The following is a 5457-nucleotide window of genomic DNA, read 5'->3' on the forward strand; positions in this document are numbered from 1 at the left end:
GCTGTTTGTTTATTTTTTTGGTACCAAAATTTTTTTTGAGACAAGTATATTAAATTTCATTTTTTTGTTTAAAACAAAACACATTGAAAGTACCTAGTATCACTAAGCATATCGTACACAATTAAATATAAAATTATTTGTTCACATGAATCTTATACACAGTCATTTCACGTTGTCATGTAAAAAACATACCTTGAGGCTATCTCGGTGGCTAAAAACCTTTTTGTAGCAGTGCTTAATATGGATTATTATGGCTTTTCAGTAGAGAGAATACTGTCTCAAAGGAAGTCGGAAAGAAAACTTGAGTTTTTGATGCTGGAGGAAAGGCCTGTGAAATGGATACTCCTACTAATCATCTCATACTCATATGGACACTGGAGGAGTTGACTACTTTCGACAAAGTCTGAAGATGTGTTAATTCTTGGAATTGATTTTAAAATGAAGTATAGTACCTGCTTTGAAGTAAGGAGCTCCTCCAGCCTTGAAGACTATAGTTTAACATGTTTTGGTAAAATAAACAATTGATTTTAAGAATGAACGTCTCCCAATACATGACCATTATCCTTCTGTGATTCTGTGTTTATGATAGTGAGCAAAGAGGTAAAATTAATTAATTCATCACAACTAACCTAGCTCAAGTAATCAGTTGCGTGGCTTCCTATGGGAGACATGGATTATACTTTAATGTGTGTTTTGAAGTTGACATTTGGACATGGCACAGAGGGCAATGTATGTAGATTATAACGTTACTGGCACTGTATCAACACTTCCTATAACACAGATTGGAGCATTGGAGACAAAACATAATAAAAGCAGTTCGAAATTACCAAGAAATATTCTGTGTGCTGTTTACTTTTCTGAATCTGAAGACTTTGTTTTATCATTACATATTACTATCTAACTATTATTTAAATAAATTTTATAAGTAGCTAAGGCATGGTTTGTCATGGTTTGGCAGTTCAATTCTTTGCTATTTTTAGATTTTTGGTTGCTTACATGGGGATCAAACCTAGGTCCCTGCACATACTAGGTAAATATGTTACCCATTAACTTACACCTCTCATCCCATTTTAAGATATTCTGAGATGTATATGTAAAATTTAAGTGCATATATTATAATAATAAATAACATTTTAGCCAATTTATTATTATTAAAGGCTCCCTTAAGATTTAAATGTGTAGTCCCTCCACTACTTCTCCAGCATTACGGTGTACCTCACAAAGATTACTTAATTTTAGGCATGGTTTTCTATTCTTGAAAGCTTTACTGGTCTCTTAGTAAGAACAAGAAATCCATATTGGAATGTTAGTGGTAGACCTCACTTACATAAATAATGGTGATCTTGCATAATGCATAACCTAGTCGTGCTCAAAATATAATTCACCAGGAACAATGTGTAAGTAGGAGGCAGAATAAAATGCTAGCATATTAATACTCCCCAGAGATCGCCATGCACAGAATGTTGAACTGTATGACATCATGTTGTTAACAGGCTTCCTTGTTCTTCTCCACTTGAAGAAAAAAATCAATGGATGTAGTAAACCATATTATTATCATACTCAAGTTTAAATAGCTTAAGTTTGAATAAATATACTTAAATTAGTAGTCATGTGTATGGAACTACACAAAGAACCTGTCCACAGTGCCAAGGATGTAGTCAATGTACAATGTATAACCCTGCAAACATTTCTAAAGTTAGCCTGTCATCATCTTTTGCTTTGTATCTCTGCACTGCTACTTTAGTGTCCAACTCAGAGATTATTTTATTCTTGAGGTTAACAATCCCTGGGCACATTTTTTAGTTGTCACACTGAGTGTGAAAATATCTAGCAGATATAGACTACTCTGCCTTCTAGCCTTTCCAGTGAAGTTTTGTTCATTTAGAATACAAGGCACGCTTAGGATGCATGTGCCTAGTAGTCACTCTGCATCCTCATTCTTCCAGGAGAAAGGACAGACTCTGACTGGTTGTAAAAGCTCATTCACTTGTTTGGAGTTATGATAACATTTTATAAAAAAAAATGGAAAGCTTAGAAGTTGTATATCAAAGATGCCCAAGTTATGCAGAAGAGATCTTGATGGACATGTACATGAATTCAGTAGCCAAGGTATGGCACCACATTTTTTCCATATCCAGCAACGTGCTGCTGGTGACATCAGAAGCTGCTCCCATGGGGCCAGCTCAGGTTCCAAAGAATCCAGATTTTCGGAACTCCCATTTAGGGGAAAGCCCATGAATTTTGAGTGATCATAATTGTATCAAAATAGAATGAGAAAACAATATATCTGGAAGTCAAATTTGTCTTTTATACTATTTTATATTTTTATATTTTATGCCATTTTATACTATTTTACATTTTTAATGTTATATTTGTTATTTCATACATGTGTTCAATTAAATATGATTGACTATCTATCTATCTATCTATCTATCTGATCTCAAACTTCCTTACATGTTCACACACCCAGCATGCTCTGCTCCAAACTTCAAGGATTTATTTGTTTTATTTATTTATGTATTTATTCATTTATTTATTGGTTTTCTTATACCGATATGTCCTGTTAGTGGTGACTATGTTTGCATGAATGTGGGCACATCCACTAGAGCATGGGAAACCTAAAAGTGGCCACATCCTCAAAAAAGAACGTTCCTCCTTCCCCTACACTTCCCTGCCACTCCACTAGTAGCTCCCCAGAAAGTTGTGCTTGAGCTACAGTGTTTTTTAATCTATGTTTGCAGTTCTAACTGACACGGCACCATTCATTCATACATTCTTCTACATTCCATTCACTAACTTGACATTAGCTGAACACCTGTCTGTGATTATGTGGGGAAATTTTTTAATTATCAATTTTTTGATTTTTTATTAAAAATCAAAAAGTTTTGATTTTTCAATGGTAATGAACACATTTTTAACTGTTTATTTTTTTGCATTTATTAATTTATTCATTCACTTTATATCCCTATTGTAGCACTCCTTCCTCCCAGTCTGATCCTCACAACCTCCTCCACCTACTACTACCTCCTTTTGTCCTCAGGGAAGGGGAAGTCATTCTTGGATAACACTTTGTCTTGGGACAGAAAGTAGAAGCAGGACTAGGCACATCCTCTCGCACTGAGGCCCGGCCAGGCAGTCCAGCTATGAGAAGGGAATTCAAAGGCAGGCAACAGAGTCACAGAGAACCCCTGCTCCAATTATTACAGGAATCACATGAAGACCAAGCAACACATCTGCTACAAATATGAAAGGGGCTTAGGTCCAGCCTTTGCACGCTCTTTGGCTGGTGTTCAGTCTACAGGCAGGTTGATATATGGAATAGAAGCAAAGATTCAAAAATAAACCCCACATGGCTATAGACACTTGAGTTTTGACATAAAGGCCAAAATGGGGCCTTTTCACGTGTCCCGAGCCGGCCCAAGGGACTCTCCTTGCAGCAGCGGCCCGAGTACAGAGTCCGGAGCTGTGGTGGCGCAAGCCATGGCTGGACAAGCTTTTAGGAAGTTTCTTCCGCTTTTTGACAGAGTGCTGGTTGAAAGGAGTGCCGCTGAAACTGTAACCAAAGGTGGCATTATGCTTCCAGAAAAGTCTCAAGGAAAAGTATTGCAGGCAACGGTCGTGGCTGTGGGATCAGGCGGGAAAGGAAAGGGTGGAGAGATTCAGCCTGTCAGTGTGAAAGTTGGAGATAAAGTTCTTCTCCCAGAATATGGAGGCACCAAAGTAGTTCTAGAGGACAAGGATTATTTCTTATTTAGAGATGGTGACATTCTTGGAAAGTATGTCGACTGAAATCACTGTTGAAATGGTGTCACATGAAGCTGCCCATTCCACTGAAGTTCTGAATTACTTCGTCATGTAAATAATTTCCATGCCTCCCTTTTATAATAAACGGATGATGCCTAAACTGAAAAAAAAAGGCCAAAATGATAAAATGGATAAAATATTAACAAATATTGCTGCTCTAACTGGATATTTGCATGTAGAAAAATGCAGATAGATTCACATTTATCACCCTGCACCAAACTCAAGTCCAGGAGGATCATAGACCTAAATGGTGTATTCCTTACTAAGGTCCTAATAGTATATTGAGTTTTCATATTCTTGTATTTTGTCTTGATTTATTGGTCTCCTTTTTCATTCTTCCGCATCATTCTCCGTTGAAATTGGAGGCATCTCCTTTGTTTACTGTCATTTACTAACCCATATTAATCCAGTCTCAGTAATTTGAACATTAAAAATACCAAATGGAACAGCTTAGAGACTTCCTATTCAACAGTTAATATAATATACTCTATTCCTTTGCTCTTTTTTTTGATTTATTGCCATTAAATTAATTACTTAAAGACTTAGGGACTTAGACATGTGAAACATGCCTTAGGTAGTATAAAAAATAGTTTAATTATGAGGAGTTTTCTCTGGCATAGGCATGTTATGCTGACCTGACTATATTAGGTACCCTTTGGAAACTTCTATCTAAAATCTCACATAGTTCTTGCAACCGTTCTTGGAAGTTACTTTCATTTGGCCAATGAGCAAACTAAGTTACAGAGCAGAGAATGACTTGACACATATTACATCATTTAGAACTTTTGGAACTAAAATTTAAAGCCTGGATATTTATTTTCCTTTCCACCATGCTGTAAAGTACAAGTGAGTAAATATATTGAGATTCAGTGAAGTTGGGAAGACATATGGGAGGAAAATCTTCATCTTTGGTTTTTATAACTCTTTTAGAATCTCAGTAGAGAACTCTTTCATCAGGTTCTAACAGACACACACACACACTATATATATCATTCATATGGAGTCAGCAATTAAGTTTACATGTTTTGTAACACAGCCCTTGTCTAGGGTTTGTAGTATGAATTATAGCACTCTTTTCTCCCAGGTTCTACTAACATCAGCTCTGTCTTCATCCTGTAATGGTGAGAATTAGGTTAAGTAGTTTTGTCTTCCTCACTCTCTTCTGAACAATTAACCCTATTTATACACAACGTTAGCTTTTTAAATTTAAAACATAGTCTTTAAATGTAATATAATCATCAATGGTGATCGTTATTTAGCTCTATCCAGATTGCACATTTGCAAATGTTAGCAATTAAGTTGGTCTACTTGGAATTTCATTTTTCAGAAAATAAAAATGTAAACTTGAAAAGGCTTTAGCAATAAGATTGTAGGATGGATTATTTTCCTTTTTACTCGCTTTCGAAAATCCCAGTTAACTACAGAAGACTAACTTTCTATTAATATAGAAGAAACAAGATTTATTTGTGAATTAGGATTTACTCTGCAGCAATTAAAGGAAAGAATTTAGTTTTTAAAGAAAAGAGGCTTTTTTTTCTCTTTCTTTTTTTTTTACAGTAAAATGGACTCATTGCATTAGTCATCTGCAGTGTGAAGAAACTAATAATTGTTTTTATGCTATTCAAGCCACTTAATTTAGTAAACCTATAATTG

General features: G+C 35.5%; 1 pseudogene; it reads left to right on the forward strand.

The window, feature by feature from the left end:
* The first annotated feature begins 3480 nt into the window (after nucleotides 1-3480).
* LOC114611808 lies at nucleotides 3481-3804 on the forward strand (annotated as a pseudogene).
* The last annotated feature ends 1653 nt before the right edge of the window (nucleotides 3805-5457 follow it).

This window comes from Grammomys surdaster, unplaced genomic scaffold (genome assembly GCF_004785775.1).
Source record: "Grammomys surdaster isolate TR1022 unplaced genomic scaffold, NIH_TR_1.0 126124, whole genome shotgun sequence".
NCBI lineage: Eukaryota > Metazoa > Chordata > Mammalia > Rodentia > Muridae > Grammomys > Grammomys surdaster.